General features: G+C 37.3%; 1 pseudogene; it reads right to left on the reverse strand.

Moving 5' to 3' along the window:
• Window positions 1-118: 118 nt before the first annotated feature.
• On the reverse strand, window positions 119-18,784 carry LOC105717977 (ATPase PAAT-like; annotated as a pseudogene).
• Window positions 18,785-18,892: the final 108 nt, after the last annotated feature.

Consider the following 18,892-nt stretch of genomic DNA (forward strand, 5'->3'; position numbering starts at 1 on the left):
TACAAGTATAGTAATAATGAACACTGAGATCACTTCATGTAAGTAAGATGATTATCCTTAAAAGGACATTAAATCCTTGCTTTTTATAAACATTTTTGGGTTTTGGCTTTGTAATAAATATCTGCAGTACATTGTTTATGTTGAGAGTTTATCTTTCTCCATTTGAAAGTCTTTCTCCAGAGTCATAATGTCTTAGAGGCATCCCAGTGGGTGAGGAGTTGGGATTTTGCAGCAAATCCATTAACAAAGCAATCTTATCATCAATATGCTCCTGGAGTTTATATATTCATTCTAGAAAGAATATTTTCGAAGTAGGAGCATACGGGCTGCTCTTCCATTCTGGAAATACGTTTTTAAAATATATCAATTTTCCCTAATATTTTAACAAAACAACTGAACTATACAACAAGGAGCCAACATATATTGCTGAAATTTGTCTCTACAAACTGTGCTGTCTTCTTACAATGTATTTTCAGGTTCTAACATACATCCACAACAGATAACCACAGTCACCAACACATAGTTATTTCTTTAAACATTTGCCAAATGCACAATCGAAATGGGAATATAAAAAGGGAGATGACTCTTTAAGGACCAAGTCCTTAGAATGAGTCTTTTTGATATGGAGCTCCAAATCAAAACTGATCTTGCCCAGCTTATTTTAAGGTCAACATGTATATTTTCCAAGTATTTCCCCAAGCAACCCTACAATTTAAACAGATTTACCTTCTTTCTTTCATACAAACCTTACTAAAGCATTAGAAAGTTCTTTGCTAACCTAATATAAAACTGAGGAAGAATTTAACAGGAATGGGACAATTAAAGAGTTAAAAAAAAAAAAAGCACTCCACTTTCTAAAACAAAACTTATATTGCACTCTAGGGCAATGATTCTTAGCGTATGGTTCATAGAACACTATAGGATCCTTTTAAAGGTTCCAGGAGGGCAAAGTGTTTTTATAGTAACATTGAGGTAATACATGCCTTTTTCACCCTCATTCTCTCATGAATGCACAGTGGTATTTTCCAGAAACTACACAACCGGTTATTGATATAATGATTAATAGAATGTGTGATAGTATATTTTTGTGTTTTCTATAATTCCCTAAGGTACTAGGTTTAGGGTATAAATATTTGCTTTTTAAGAGATCGATTCAGTTTGTTTTGAGTAGTTATAATGTGCTTTTATGCTATATTGGACTAAATGTACTATAATGCAGAAGCAGGCATGAGCAAGTTAATACAGAGTTGTGTACATTTAAAACAATGGCATTCTTTTCACTGATTTTTTGAAAACAAGATAGTTTTTAATAAAAACTATTGTTTATGTTTATATGTAAGTAATTACTATTTTAAAATAAATACAAATTTTAACATAGTCTATATAAATAAATATTCTTTGAGTTCTTCATTTTTGAGATTATAAAGAGGTCCTGAGATGAAAACATATGAGAACTACCACTCTAGAAATTGCCAAGCAGGTTAAAAATTATTAAATTCAAAAACAAAAAAGCATTTACACTTTAAAAAGCGGGATGAAGTGGTATTTCCTCCTTTTAAATGTTTCCTAGAGCTACTAAAAAAAGTATAGTCACAAACTAGTTGACAAAAATATTCCTCTGGATTACACAAGAAGGGAGACAGGGACCACTGATAAGACATGGTACTTGACGTGAGTCAGATGTGGCTTCTTTTTTTCCTGCTTTATCAGAAGCTGTACTCTTCTCATTTTCAGTCTCTCCATTTTCTGCAGGTAAATCTTTAAATCTTTAGTTTCTTGTTTAGCCACTTCGATCTGCTTTCCCTTTGCTCCTGTTTTCCCTTTTGTTTGCAGTTGTTTGTCTGAGGATGACTCTTCCTTGCTGCCTCTTTCGGTTCTGTTTGCACTTTTGCAGGGGCAGGTTTATCTGACAATCTCATGGGCCTCCTCTTGGGCTCTTCCTCCACCACCCTTTCAGCTGGGCTGTTTCCTCTGGTGCCTGAGGGCTGAGGTGCATCATGAGCCTTCGTGAAGCTGGGCTGCAGGGCTACCTGCACATTGCCACTTGTCCTGCCACCTGAGCATTTAGTTTAGCTGTTCAAATAGGTGTGTTGTGATATCTCATCAAGGTCTTAGTTTGAATTTCCTAATGGCTAGTAATGTTGAGTATCTTTTCATGTTCATATGCTGTTTGTATATTCTCTTTGGTGAACTATCTCCTGTCTAAATGGGCTTTTTTTTTTTCTTTTACTGTTGAGTTTTGAAAGTTCTTAATATATTCTAGGTATGAGTCATCTGTCAGATTATTTGGTTTCCAAATAACATATTCTCCCATCTGTAGCTTGTATTTTCATCCTCTTAATTGGGTCAGAGGGCAAAAGTTTATCTTTAATGAAGTCTAATTTATTAATTTTATTTTATGGATTTTACTTTTGGTGTCATGTTTAAGTACTTTTCTGCAATTCTTAGTGCTAAAGATTTTCTCCAGTTTCTATCTAAAAGATCATTTAAATCTATGACCCATTTTGAGTTAGTGTGTTGGATGTGAAGTTTAGGTGAAAGGATTTGGATACTCAATTGCTCTAGTGAAGAAATTAAACAATAGCAATAATAGTAGAACAAAGCCTTATAATTTGTAGTTGCTATATAATAAAGTAAATTCTGCTGTGTTGTATGCTGTTTAATATAATACCACCCCAGCTCTGTTTAAGGCAAAATATTTAACTGCCTTCCTGCAAACCATTTAACCCTTATCTACCTCCCCACATTCTTAGCAAAGTTCCCAGACATCTAGAAATTCCTGTTTTTCTTGCTGACCAGCTGCAAGGTCACAGAGCAAATAATAACTGCAGAATGTGTTTCTCAAAATGTTACTTTTCAAATGTAAAGTACATCACAAAACATGTCACTAGTTGATTAACTGTTCTTTGTTCTGGCTTCTGTACCTGCTACATCATCCTAGATGCATAAAAAATATCCCATTTTCTTTGTCCTTTGCTCAGAATTAGGAAGTGATTCCACTGAGCTTGTAATCACATTAAATAAAATCCTCCTGCAACCCCATCTGTCTCTCCAGTTCTCTGATTTCCCACTACACTAACACCATTTTTTGGAGACAGGATCTCGCTCTGTTGCTGAGGCTGAAGGGCAGTGGGTACAATTGCAGCTCATCACAACCTTGACTTCCTGGGCTCAAGTGATCCTCCCACCTCAACTTTCCAAGTAGCTGGGACTACAGGCATGTACCACCATGCCTGGCTAACTTTTGTGTTTTTTGTAGAGACAGGGCTTTGCCATGCTGCCTAGGCTAGTTTTGAACTCCTGGGCTCAAGTGATCTGCCCTCAGCCTCCCAAAGTGCTGGGATTATGAGTGTGAGCCACCGCATCTGGCTAGTTTTGCACCTTTATCAAAAATCAATTGAACATATTTGTGAGAGTCTATTTCTGGCCCTCTATTATGTTCCATTGATCTATATTTCTTTTTTTTTTTTTTCTGAGACGGAGTTTCACTCTTGTTACCCAGGCTGGAGTGCAATGGTGCGATCTCAGCTCACCACAACTTCCACCTCCTGGGTTCAGGCAATTCACCTGCCTCAGCCTCCTGAGTAGCTGGGATTACAGGCACGCACCACCATGCCCAGCTAATTTTTTGTATTTTTAGTAGAGACGGGGTTTCACCATGTTGACTGGGATGGTCTCGATCTCTTGACCTCGTGATCCACCCACCTCGGCCTCCCAAAATGCTGGGATTACAGGCGTGAGCCACCGCGCCTGGCCCCGATCTATATTTCTACCCCCACACCAATACTACACAGTACTGGATATTCTACACCGGGAAGAGTGATTCCCAATCATTTAATTCTTTTTTTGAAAGTTGTTTTAGGCTGGGCCTGGTGCCTCACACCTGTAATCCCAGCGCTTTGGGAGGCCAAGGCAGGTGGATTACTTGAGGCCAGGAGTTCAAGACCAGCTTAGTCAACATAGTGAAACTCCATCTCTACTAAAAATGCAAAAAATAGTTGGGTGTTGTGGCAGGTGCCCTTAGTCCCAGCTACTTGGGAGGCTGAGGCATGAGAATTGCTTGAACCCAGGAGGTGAATGTTACAGGGAGCCAACATGGCGCCACTCCATTCCAGTCTGGGTGACAGAGTGCGACTCTTGTCTCAAAAAAAAAAAAAGAGAAACAAGTTGTTTTAGCCATTCTACTACTTTTGCCTCTCGTATAATATTAAAAAGTCTTGCCTTTGTCTACAAAAAAATCTTGCTGGGATTTTGATACAAATTTCATTAAGTCTGCATATCAATAGGAAGAACTAACAATTTTGCTATGTTGAGTCACCAATCCATAAACAGGGTGATTTTTTTCATCAGCATTTTACAATTTTCAGCATGTATACCCTGTACAAGTTTTGTTAGAGTCATACCTAAGTATTCAGTTTTCATTGGAGCAACTATAAATAGTATAGTGAGTGTGTCTGTTTTAAGTTGAAAAGCTTACTTTTATTCTTACAATTTTATACCAGAAAGCCAACATTTAATTTAATAATTCATTGTTGACAGCTGAGTTATAAAAAGAAATCCTGTGTTAAATTTTGGTTTCCTCATGTCATTGTTTGTACAGTTAAGCCTCAGTATTTGTGGGAGACTGGTTCTAGGACCGCCCTCCCCAAACTTACCCTTGTCGATACCAAAATCTGCAGATGCTTAAGTCCCTTATATGAAATGGCAATACTTAATAAAAGTAAATTCTATGTAAATAGTTGTTATGCTGTATTACTTATAGAATAAGCACAAGAAAAAAAGTGCAGTTTTTTTGTTGTCTATTTTTGATCCACAATGAGTTGAATCCATGGTACAAAATCTATATTTATAAAAAATATAGATTAGTTGCTTATCTATATTCATATAGATAAGCAACTGATTTTGCTCTTTCATCCCGTGACCTTTGCTGAACTCATTTATTAGTTCTAAATCTTTTTTTTTTCTTTAATTCCTTGAGATGTTCTACCTAGACCATCTTGTCATCTGCAAATAAGGACAGTTTTCTTTCATTGCAATCTGTATTTAATTTCTTTTTGTTGTCTTACTGCTGTGGCTATAACTTCCAGTACTAGGTTGAGCAAGAGTGGTGAGAAAAGACATCCTTGCCTTGTTTCTGACTTAGGAGGGAAGCATTCAGTCTTTCACCATTAAGTATTATGTTAGCTATAGGTTTCTTGTAGTCGTCCTTTATGAAGTTGAGGAAGCTCCTCTCAATGTCTAGTTTTCTGAGAGTTCCCTTCATTATAGATGGGTGTTAGAATTTTAAAAATACTTTTCTGTGTTAATTTATATGGTCATATGAATTTTCTTCTAGTCTGCTGAAATGGTAGATTACATTAACTGTCTAAAACTGAATCAGTCTTGCATTCCTAGACTAAATCCCACTTGGTTGTCAAGTAAATATAGTTTTGTTTTTGTTTTGTTTGTTTGATTTGTGTGTGTGTGTGTGTGTGTGTGTGTGTGTGTGTGTGTGTGTGTGTGTTTGAGACAGAGTCTCACTCTGTAGCCCAGGCTGGAGTGCAGTGGCATGATCTTGGCTCACTGCAACCTCTGCCTCCCCAGTCTTGGTTCAAGCAATTCTCCTGCCTCAGCCTCCCAAGTAGCTGGGATTACAGGCACATGCCACCATGCCCAGCTAATTTTTGTATTTTTAGCAGAGATGGGGTTTCACTATGTTGGCCAGGCTGGTCTCGAACTCTTGACCTTGTGATTCAGCCTCCCAAAGTGCTGGGATTACAGGCGTGAGCCACTGCACCTGTCCATGTATATAGTTTTTTTATATAGTATATTGCTGGATTTGACTTGCTAATATTTTGTTGCATATTCTTGCAACCAACTTATGAGATACTGGTCTGCAGTTTTCCTTTATCTTCTACTGCCTTGGTTTTGCTATGAGGGTAATACTGGCCTCATAAAATGAGTTCTACTTTTTGGAAGAGATTGTGTAAAATTGGTATAATCTTTTCTTAAAATATTTGGTAGTCTTCTCTGATAAAACCGTCTGGGCTTAGACATTTCTCTTTTGGGGACTTTTACAAATTTGGTTTCTAAAAAGCATGAATAACCACAAAATTATTCAGATTATTTCATCTTGGTTGTGTTACAGTGTTTTTCTAAAAATTGGTTCATATCATCAAAGCTGTCAATTTTATGAGTGTAAAGTGATTCATAGTATCTCTTAATTGTCATAAAATCTATAGTTATATGCCCCGTTACATTCCTGATTTGTCTTCTCTCTTTTTATCTTTGTTAGTCTTAGTACAGGTTTGTCTATTTTTTTTTTTTTCAAAGAATCAGCTTTTTGTTTCATCGATTTTTCTCTGTTGTTATTCTGTTTTCATTTATTTTGGCTGTCCCCATTTCCTTCCTTCTACTTGCTCTGGGTTTACTTTGCTCTTCTTTTTCTTGTTTTCTCTCCCTCATGTAGAAACTTTGATTGCTAATTTGAGATCTTTCTTATTTCTAACATATACACTTAATGTAAAAATTTCCTTCTCAGTACTGCTTAGGTGCAGCTCACAAATTCCGATATGTTGGAATTTTATTTTCTCCCAGTTCTATGCTATTCTTTTTTTCATTGCTTTTGAGACTTCCTCTTGACTCATGGATTGTTTAGAAGCATGCTGTTTAATTTCTAAGGGCTTGTTTTTTTTGTTGTTTTCTTTTTTTTTTCTTTTTTTTTTTTTTTTGCTGTCTTTTGGTTATTGACTTCTAGTTTGATTTTATCATCAGAAAATATGCTGTGCATGATTTTGATTCTTTTTAATTTGTGAGAGTTTGCTTTATGACCAAGGATATGGTCTCAGCGAATGTTTCATAGGTGCTTAAATAGAGTGTATATTCTGCAGTGGTTGAAATGGCATGTTCTACAAATGTCAGCTAGATCCTGCTGACTGATAGTGTGCTATTCAGTTCTATATCTTTCCTATAGTTCTGTCAAATAGTTCTATCAATAGTTGAGCATGGGGTGTTAGGTCTTCAACTATAATTATGGATATGTCTATAGCTTCTTTAATATCTGTCAGTTTTTTGCTTCATGTAGTTCGAACCTCTGTTATTTAGTGCATACCCATTTAGGTTCACTATGTCATTGTCTTTTTATTATTATGTAATGTCCCTCTTTTTATCTAGTGAATTTCTTTGCTCTGAAGCCTACTTTACCTGATATTAATATATGACTTCTGCTTTTTAAAAATTAATGTTTGTATGACATATCTTTCTACTTTTGACTTATCTGTGTCATTATATTTGAAGTGTGTTTTGTCAACTGCATATCGTCGGGTTGTGTTTTATAATCCACCCTATAAATCTCTTAATTGGTGAATCTAGCCATTTATATTTAAAGTAATTATTAAAACATAATTATCTTAGATACTTCCTCTACAGATATTAACTACTACATCATATAGTGTTATGATTTTTACTTCAACCATCCATGATTTAAGAGATTTATGAAAAGGATAGCCTCTTATATTTACCTCTATTTTTATCCATTCCATTGATCCTTCTTCCTTTCTGAGGTTCTAAGCATTCTTTTGTCATCACTTCCTTGGAGTACTTGCTTTATCCATTCTCTAAGGGTAGACCTGCTGGTGCCAAAAAATTTGTTTTTATTTATTTGAGAATGTCTTTATTTGATGTTTATTCCTAAAGGATTTTTTCCTGGATATAAAATTTGTGACTCACATTTCTTTTTCAGCATTTGAAAAAATGTGCTTTTTCTTACTGGCCACCATAATTTCAGACAAGAAATCAGGTGTCAACAATCTTGGTATTTCTCTATGAGAATATGTTGTTTCTCTCCAGCTTTCTTTTAGAATTTTTTATTTTTCAAAAAATTGTGATATGACTTGGCATAGGCTTATTTGGATTTATCCTGTGTAGAACTTTCTCAGCTTCTTGAATCTGTAAGTTCATGCCTTTCACCATTTCGGCTTTTGGGAAATTTCAACCATTATTTCTTTAGATATTTTCTGCTCCAAACTCTCCCTTCCTCTCCTTATACCACCCCAGCTAGGACATTAAAGTATCACTTGACTTTGCAGGATGGTGGTGACACCACCCTGGTAGAACTGAAGTATTGCTTGTTTCAGCTGAGCAAGAGCTGGAAGTTCAGCTTCTACTCAGCTCTATTGATACCATCTCAGTAGCAGAACTGGAATGCTGCCCACTTCCTTTGAGTGAGAGATGGAAGAACAGCTCACCATTTAGCTTCCTGATACCACTTCAGTAGAGAAACCAGAGTATAACTGCCTCTTTCAACAGGGCAGGCAGGAGGGCAGTATATCCACTGGTGTTTGACTGGAGTAGGACAAGTATTATTGAAAGGTTTTGTTTTGTTAGGACTCCCTTTTTCTGGTCCTTTGGTTAGAAGATATAGGCTTTTTTGAAGCTCTTAATTTTTGTCCCCGTTGGTTGTCCCAGGTTGCAGGCTTCTCTGGCACCCCATCCAAGAAGGCAAAAAAAAAAAAAAAAAAAAAACGCAAAAAAAACCCCTCAGCATTGCATTGCTCCTCAAATCCCACAGACCCTAAGCAGTCTGACTTCTTTCTACCTTTCACAGTCTTTGCATGTTTATTTGCTGTGTTATGTCCAAGGATTTTTATTTGTAAAATTAGGATCTGAGAGGAATAGCAATGTACTATCTCAGCTGGACCCAGAAGTGTCCCAAGCAGTTTTTGAATCCCTGTATACTGTATAGTCTTTTGATTTTTCTTTTTTTGCCATTATATAACAACTAGTTATCATTGATATAGACTATCAACAATTGAAGACTATGCCATCTCATACAACAATTATCATTCATGTACACCACCAATTATTGAACACTAATGATATCTTTCTATATCCTAAGAACCACTTTCATTTCAATAAATTAAATTCCCCAAATTTTAACACTGTTGGAAACCTTAAACAAATTTCAATCAATACAAATATCTAACTTTACATACCGGAAAAAAAAAAACTACATCAAAAGATTTAACTAGTAAGGCAAAATAGTTAAGCTAGGTCTCTGACTGGAGTCCTGAGTTCTAGCCTAGTGCAATATTTCAGCACGTCATGTCTATATAAAGAATGGGGAATGTACTAAATACTCAGCATATAGTTGGGTTGTCCTCAATCAAATCAGGACTGCCACAGACTTCGAATTATGAGACCAGGGTATGAGGGCCTACATGCTATAAACAATTACAATGTTAACACATTTTTTGATGACTTCAAAATTAGCCTAGGTTAAATATGACCTACAAAGAATATCTGTTATGATGGCTCATTTGGTACAATCAGGAAAAAAATATACATATTATGGTTCCCATAGCTGCTCTTCATTCTTGTGGACCACTTTCAACTTCAACCATTAGCTAATGCTTGTAACTGACAAAATGCCTGACAAGTGTGCAACACCTCCAGTTATAGGCACTTCTTTCAAAACAATCTATTATCCTCTATAGAATAGTTATTCCTTACAAGTATATTAGGAGTAAACTGGGCCGGGCACAGTGGCTCACGCATGTAATCTCAGTACTTTGGGAGGCCGAGGCGGGTGGACCACAAGGTCAGGAGTTTGAGACCAGCCTGGCCAACATAGTGGAACACCATCTCCACTAAAAATACAAAAAAAATTAGCCAGGTATGGTGGTGGGCACTTTAATCCCAGCTACTCAGGAGGCTGAGGCAGGAGAATCGCTTGAACACAGGAGGCAGAGGTTATAGTGAGCCAAGATTGTGCTATTGCACTCCAGCCTGGGTGACAGTGCGAGACTCCATCTCAAAATAAATAAATAAATAATATTTTTTAAAGTTGCTAAAATTTTCTATTGAAATAGATTTTAGGCAGCACTCATTGAGACAAATGTGCTTCTCTTTCCCCTCACCTAATTCTCCCACCTACTAAATCAAAACTACATCCGTATTAAAACAATACTTACCCAACACCAAGATTGCCTTCATCAGTCTTGGTGAGGTTTTCCTGCCACTCAGCCTTATGTCCCAGACAGAGATAGTTAACTTGACTATATAAATTCTGGAGAAAAGGCAGCAACTCAGAGTTAGGTACATTTAAGTTGTTCCTTGCTTTCTTTGATAAGAAAGAGGACATTGCATTTTTAAGATCATTTTCAAAAAGGGAATGGTTTTGTAGCACAATTTTACACTCATCAAGCTTTGTAGAATTCTCTCCACCAGATGCCTGCGTACTTTTATCAATGTAAGCTTGTAAGTTTTCCATCACATTTGCAGATGTCAATCCAGTTCTAAAAGGAAAAGGAGTGGAGGATGACTTGTCTAAGCTCCTAAGGTAGATGAGGATTGTAGTCCAATCATATGTTTGTATCCAGTATTGGCCAACACTGACTGAAGCTGATCTTTGATAGGAATACAATTCTAAACAAGATAAGTAAATGTTAATATCAGTAATCTTGACAGTTAACTTTTAGAGTATGAGTCAGGCACTGTGCACTATTTCATCTGATCAACAAAACATCCTTATGAAGTAGGCTGATATTACTATCACTTTATATTAAATTAAATTGAAGAGACCAATGCTAAAAAGGTGGCCTGGCCAAAGTAACACAGCTAGTAAGTGGTAGAACTGCAACATGAACAGAGGACACTTAACTCCACAGTTGGGGCTTTTAGTCATTTAACGGTAGTTTTTTCTAAAACTATATTAAAATAAATACTAGAATGCTTAGTAAAATGGCATTGGCATATTTTAATGTTTCCACTACAAAGGCCTCTTTAATTTACAGTAATAAAATGCAGTACTCTCAACTGAGTCACAAGAATTGACAATTTTCTTAGAAGTTTCTGCTTTGCAGTGCTAACCATAATACCAAAAAATTTGAGGAATCTACTCACTAATCTAGTAGTGATTAAATAAATACAAAATATTCATAAAGTGACATAGTATATAGTTATTAAAAATGACATAGGGATATACTTCTTGCTTAGAATGTGGCCCACCTCATATGTTAGAGGAAAATGACTATAGAGCAGCATAAAGCAACATGAAAAGTATTTATGCAGAATTGTGTCAATATACTTATATATGAATATGCAAATAACTATATAAATGTATGTGTATATATATAATTTCGTGTATGTGAACACACCCTGTGAAATTTCTGAAAAGTCAAGTGTTTTATCTCTGAATATCTTACAGGATTTCTGAAATGATTTTTACTTATTTATTATAAAAAATCTTATTTTGAAAAAACAAGAAAAACAATAAAGCTATCTTTATTTGGAAGGGGAAAAAGTAAACAGTATAAATCATGCATAATGGAATATATTCTTTGAGAAGATGGGGTATACCATTCTTTCATTCAGATAACATTAAATGACAACAGTATACTACACACTTTGATATAGAATTCCTACTCAATATTCTAAATTGTGAAGCATAAACAAAGCCAGCAATCTGAACTTCAAATACAAGGGAAAAAACCTTTGTATTTATAAAGATATCACAAAAGTTCAGATGACCATTTCAGACTCACATGACTCAGAATACCAAACTTTAGTAAAATTTTCAAGAAAGCAAGTAATGTCAATGCAGAGGTAAAGCTGAGGGAGGCTGAGACGTCTAAAACAGGACAGACCCTGCCTAGACAATGTGTATAGTTACACCATTACACAAGAGTCGTTTTGGTCATGAAACATCCCCATTTTATACTCAGATAGTCACAGAGCTTATATGACATTTTCCAGGGAGACAATATATAGATATCTGGTTTGTTAACTCCATAAATAAGAACTTTCTTATTAAGAAGTAAGTCTTTTATTAGCACGTTTAAAAGGAAGATTTAACATTCTTTCTTCCCCAGGGTGTTCCCCAAATGTCTCCAGATGTAATGATTTGGAGTGTTTGTGTGGGAGGTGGGGGGCATTTTGGGGTGGGAATCTGTTATAACACATTGTACTTACTGAAAGGTATATGCTTCTATATGCAGAGAAAACTCTAGACAGAATTTATATTCATAATATACTATGCATAAGACTCATCTAGAGATGCCTGTTTAAAATAGTAATTCCTGAATTGCACCCACTAGGATTCAGGGCATTGGGGAGAGTCAGGAATCTGTATTTGATAAACATTTGAAGGGATTCTTGAAGTTCCTTATCTCTACTTTTCTTGAAACAAACCCTTGTTACCCTGGGTACCTCCACATTTCCAAAAACCCATTTACTATCAAATCCCTGAAAATCTGATTTCCACCTCATCACTATTCAAACTGACCCCCCTCACAATATCCAAGGAGTCCTTAATTAATCATCCAAAGGGCACACTTATTGTATATATATTCCATGCTATAAACAAGCAAGACCAGGTGTCTATTGCACAAAGCTTACATTTTAATGAGATAAACAGACCAATACATAAACAACAGTGAACATAGTCAAGAGGGCTCTGAAGAAAACGTGATATAGATTTGGAGGGAAAGTCTACTTAAAACTGGGTAATTAGGGAAGCTCTCATTGAGGCTGTAACATTTAAGCCAAAATCTGATACGAAAAAGTCAGTTATGCCAGGATCTAGGGAAAGAAAACAGTTACAAGCATAAAGGTCCTAAGGTAGAAACACGTTTGGATATTTATGGAATACAAGAGTCAGAATGTCTGGAACAAGCTGCCCAAGGAAACATGGTAGGAGATGAGGTTGAGAAGGCAAGCAGGGCCCACATCTTACAGATCAAAGGATTCAGGGTTAATTCTAGGTGTGATGGGAAGCAGTGAGAAGGCTTTACACAGGAGGATGAGAACTTTGAGGCCATTCTGAGTGCACTGTGGAGAATGGATTTTAGCAGAGCTGGAGGACTAATTAGGAACCTCCTGAGGTTTCCAGGTGAGATCGATCATGGTGTGGAAGAAAAGTATACATTTTCCTCTTTTTTGAAACTCTTCTTTCTGTCATTTCTATAATCATCTCTCCTGGTTCTCCTAACTCAGCCCATATTGTAATACTGGTACTACATTAGTATCTGTAGGCCACACATCTACAAGTTCTTTACTTGCATTATTTATTTTAAATTTTCACATCAATCCTGTGATCATTGCAGTATCACTTAGATTTAGATTTTGTACATGAAGAATTCATAGTAAAAAAAAAAAATATGCATCAACTTGCCCAAAGGATGCAGAACTAAGAAGAGGTGGGACTAGAGCTTGAAGTCACCTCAACTGACATCAAATCCTTTCTCTTGCTCTCTGTCACACTGCTGCCTTCTTCGTTTCTGGTTCCTTTTTCCTCCCCCTATATCTTTACAAATACAGCTACTCTCCAAGGGTCTTTCTTCCTTGCTTCAGTCCTCCCTTCACCACACTCCCTGTTAGCTACTGTGGATATATTCCTAAACTTCCCTTCCAGCCACTGAAGGTTCATTCCATTTCTCCTAATCCTTTGCTTCCAGATGTTTGCAACATTCTTCCAGGGAATGTCTTATTCACAGCTAAAACTCAATATTCCCAAAATTAAATTCCTTTTTCCTCCAAGCATCCTCTTCCTTTGGGTTGAATTCATATTATTGGTATTGCCATCCTTAAAGCCTCAATTTCACATTTGATTCTATTTTTCTCCTACAACACCAATATTAAGTTAGTTTTAAAGTCCCAACAGCTCCATCGTTTTAGCATTTCACCATCCAGCATCACGTTACTATATCCAATCTTAGACCCTCATTCACACTCATTTGGATGAGGGGAATAACAAGTAGCTGGTCTTCTCCTTGTTGTCTCATTTTCTTTTGATTCACCTTACATGTGACAGTGGAAATATGTACAAATTTAAAGTAGCATTCAGGCAGGGTGTGGTGGCTCACCCCTGGAATCCCAGCACTTTGGGAGGACGAGGTGGGTGGATCACTTGAGGTAAGGAGTTTGAGACCAGCCTGGCCAACATGGTGAAACCCTGTTTCTGCTAAAAATACAAAAAAAAAAAAAAAATTAGCCAGGTGTGGTGGCAGGCACCTGTAATCCCAGCTACGTGGGAGGCTGAGGTGGGAGAATCACTTGAACTTGGGAGGCAGAGGTTGCAGTGAGCCGCGATTGTGCAACTGCACTCCAGCCTGAGCGACATAGAAAGATTCTACCTAAAAAAATAAAGTAGCATTCAAAGCTCTCACTATGACCTAGCTGAAATCTACTTTACACTTCCCCTATTACCTTTCTGTTTCAGAGAAATGAACTACTACTCATTTCTCAGCCAAATCCAATTCTTCTAGCATTGAAGATTTTATTCACCCTATTTTTTGTCTGAATTGTCCTTTTCCCAAATTTACTTGCCTAATCCTGTCCGTTAAAGGCCTAGATAAAATACCACTTCCTTTAGTGAGCCTTTCCTAATCTTCTTCATCCTTCCCCACTTATATGTCCTAGAATGTAAATCCTTAAAGACAAATTATAAACTAACTGATCATCTTTGCACCTGAAATGTACTCAAACTAGTGCCTTGTTCACTAAGGTGTTTAATAAATACCTGTGGAATGAATGTGTGAATGAATTCATGAAAAAGTATGAAGATTTGTAGTCAAAACATTTTGTAAGAGGGTAAGTCTATGAAATGTTATTTTTTACACAAGTAAATAGGGATGTTAAATCAATTACAAAATTTCAAAGAAAAACTTTATACCACTATGTGTACTTATAAAAAGCCATCGCTTTGACATTTTTAATGGTATCTAGAAAGTCATCCATTTCTACTTACCCGCTGCTGAAACCTAACCATATTCATCAAATGCTGAGCTCCAGGAGATAACTTTGACCCCATGGACTCCATTATGGTTTGGACCCTGTCTAGGTCTATTCTTGATTTTAGAGCAGGAGAGCTTGTTGAAGAATTTGAAACTGCTCTCATGTGTATCACAACTTTACTGATGAACACACGCTGCCTTTCACCAAAGGACAGCAACTATTACAATACAAAGTTCAGGAAAATAAATAATAATATTAAACAATATTCACTATTTAAGGTCACTTCTTTGTATTATCAGCAAGAGTAAAGTATTCAGGAAAACAAATATAAATTTTAAATATATTTTCAAGTTTTCCCCAATACAGTAATGGTCAGAGGTTCCAATTTATTATGAAACTCATAAAAACAATTTATATAAGACAATGTCATTTTCAAACGAAAAAATATACTAAATACATGAAAGAAGGTAAAATTAAAGTTTCATTTATTTAAGCAACTCAAAATAAACTATGCCAATCTGAGACTTTAACACATTGTAACTTACTATAATATTATTTAATACAAAATAAGGGTGTTCAGAAGCCCATCCAAAGTGTTTACTGAATTACTAAATATAAGTGACCATTTAGAATTATAAGGCAGAGTCAAGAAGGTCTCATGTAACTCACTGGTTTATACATTTAAAAAGATGAAGTCAGAGGTAATTTTCTAACTTATTAAAGGATTACTCAATTAGTAAAAGTCAGGCTTAGAACCTAGCTCTCCTAGCTGTTATAACAGTGCCCTCTTCAATGCTTTGTGCTGCCTCTCTTCATCCATGTTTATGAGCCAAAAGACATTTCATGTGCAGCACCGAAAACAGCATCAAAGTGGAAAGGAAACAGGATTTAGAATGAGAGAGACCGGAGTTCAATTATGAGTCTGCTCTTTACAGCCTGTATGATCCTGGGCAAATGCCAAAACCCGAGTCAGAATTAAGATGAGGGAAGATAGTATCAATGATTTCACATGGTGGTTGTGATTATGTGCTAAAATTTCTAGTACCTACTACTGAGTATTTGAAAATATGCATCAGTAACTTTTTTTTTTAATTTTCATATTCTGTTGCCTCAGAATAAGCTTTAGTAGGCTTGGGATTTTCCTAAATTAAATGATGCTCTGCACTCACATATACTTCCATAGAATAGTTACAAAAAATACTCATCTTCAGAGACACACACAGAACCATATGTAACCCAAAGACACAGGTCAATCCAGACCTATGGCACCAAAGATGTGACCATCCGTCACAATTAAGGAGACACCCCATTAAATTTAAACACTCACCTCTCATCCTCCCTATTATCCACTTTCGGCTTCTTAATCCTTATAGCCTTTCTCACCACTAAATAAAGCACAATTTTATTCAGAGTGTATTTATTACCTGTCTCATCCCATTAGAATATAAGTAACATGACCTAGCTGAGGAAAACAGCAGTCACTCCAATTTATTTTATTACTGCTGTTTCCTAAATGCCTACTACACTCTGTATCTGGTAACAGTAGGCACTCAAATATTTGTTGAATAAATCACTTTATTTAAACGATTTTGGAAGCTATTAATACATACTACCCAAAACAATGTCTTGGAACAATCTGATCTGTAAGTTTGTTACTTGCCACCTATAAAAGTCATTAACTTTTTCCTCATTCTTTTTATTATTTTTTACTTTTTTTGAGACAGAGTCTCCCTATGCTGCCCAGGCTGGTCTCAAATTCCTGGGCTTGAGGGATTGTCCTGCCTCGGCCTCCCAAAGTGCTAGGATTACAGATGTGAGCCACCATGCCCAGCCAACTTTTTCCTTAAAGTAAATCTCACAACCCTGTATAAAGTAATGTAGAGATAAGAAGAATATAATGCTTTATTTTCTTTAGTCCTCTAATTTACTCATGAGGTACGTCCAAAGAAATGTAGAGATTTTCCCAAGGTCACTCAGCCAGTGAGTAACAGAACTGCGTTAATACTTTGGGCTGATTTGTAGCTCAGCACTCTTAGATTCTGATGACATCACTAAAGTTCACCTCAACAATATTTTTCATATTCAAGGGGCCAGTCCAAATAGCTTTTGGGTGCTTTTCTCTGTAACATCTCTAATTCTTATTATTTTTTTTAATATAATGGGGCCAAAACGTGGTTTTTTTGGTACCATAGTTTCATATAAACAGGGACCAAGTTGGACTAACTGTATCAACAAACCAACAGCACATATTATACATAAACATTTGCAATTGTCAAATTAGTTAAAATTTAGTGATGACCTACCTTTATTTTACAGGCATGAGTGGAGGATGCCAATATTAAATAATTTTTGTAGAAAATAATTTTTTGTTTACTAAAAAATACAATAACTTTTTTTTGTAGAAATTATCATTTTAAACAGCTGCAGTAAAAAATAAATTGTTTCCAGTCTATTACTTAAATCCTGAGATTCAGTTTGCCTGGTAGGGGACCAACAGTTGAGATCCCTTTTCAAGTGACCTAATTAACACTGTGTTGTGTACTTATTATTTCTAATATTCATAATTTATAAAATAGTTGATGTTTTGATTTTATTAAGGTGAGATTAGTGTAGAATGTTCCTATAAGGGACTAGAGAAAAGATCAAACTATAACACATTGCATATGGACTAAATAGGCTGGTGTGGCACAACCTTGGGCTTGTACATGTTTGTAATGAGCTTCCTTACAAAATATGTGATCAAATTCCAGACTGACTGTCAAATTAACTTCTGGAAAACAGACCATTGTGAGTTTATGGAGAGAGTCAAGAAGCAGCAATAAGGACTGCACTCTTGCCTGGACAGTTTAACTAGTATGGCCCTCTCCAGGCTCACTTCCCCTTTACTAGCTCTAAATTTCCACATTCCTAAAAATGAGGAAGCTGATCTAGATTGCCTAGAAGATGCTTTAACGGTCTAACCTTCTATGCCCATGATACGTTTTTATCTTCTCCTCTCTAATGTAAGCATCAATGTCAGAGAATCAATCAATATTGCAAAAGGTGAGGAAAATCAAAACACTAATTCAGAAGAACACTTGCCCGTATACAAGTCACACACCTATCATCCATGACAGTACACTCTTGCCCCTACTGGTTCCACAGTATTCCTCTCCGAAGTACACTTCCATATTTCTTGCTGAACTTAAAATGTCAATAGAAGCGATTTCTTCACCTCCATCAGGGCCAAACTTCAGGTAAAGGAAGCAGGGGTTTTCATCTTGGTTGTTCAAGCTTCTCTTCAAAATCACCAGATCCTGGCTGAGGGGAAAACTGGCAAAAACATCACACAGTATAGTTCTCTGAACATGGCTCCTGACCCACCTGTTAGGCCAGGGGGTTTCTTCTAACAGATGCTCAACACAGGATTCATAAGGAAATGGAGGCTTCACAGATCTGGGCTTCCCCCTTTATTTTTTCCTCAATCATCAACGTTCTACTCAGTCCCCTGCAATTGATTCCGGGATAAATTACTGGACACCTACTGTGTATAGGAGTAGGAGCAGAACACAAGAAAAGACAAAGTGTATTTTTTTCGAAATGAAGTCGACGGCGGTCGTCTATAGCTGGACTTTTTACACAGCCTGTTTTGGTGGATAGGAATTTGGCTTGTTTGGGGGTAGAAGGGCGGACTGACTTTGACAGCGGCCCCGACGAGCTGTCACGTCTGACGGGGGCCTTCCGGGTCACCTTCCCCCGCTCATGCCCCGGGGCCTCGCCCCACCTCGCAGCCCCCCTCCCCGGCAGAGACCCGGCACCAACTGCTCTCCCGGATCCAGGGCTCAGACTCTCCCGCCTCCTCTCACAGCTTCCCGAGGAGCGCGGCAGTTGCCGAGCGCAGCGACCCGGTTCCCGTCGGCCAGGCGCACCCTGGAGCAGGTGGCGCCTGCAGCTCCTCCCAGTAGAAGTCGCGAGCGCGGAGACCGGCTCGGGTGAGAAGAAGGTTGTGGGTCAGGGCCCTGCCCGTGGCATCCCAGGACGAGGCCAGCGTGGGGCGGCGGGTGAGGCCCCCGTCCTCGGTCCGCGTCTCCATTCCGCCGCCTCCTGCCAGGCCAGCCCAGCCCAGCCCCGGAACCTCTCTTCCAGTGCTTGAGTGTCGGCCAGTGCCGCGTGGAAATGGGCAGGCAGAGCAACTTCCGGT

This window comes from Aotus nancymaae, unplaced genomic scaffold, assembly GCF_030222135.1.
Source record: "Aotus nancymaae isolate 86718 unplaced genomic scaffold, 86718_ANA_hifiasm-v0.15.2.pri h1tg000010l, whole genome shotgun sequence".
NCBI lineage: Eukaryota > Metazoa > Chordata > Mammalia > Primates > Aotidae > Aotus > Aotus nancymaae.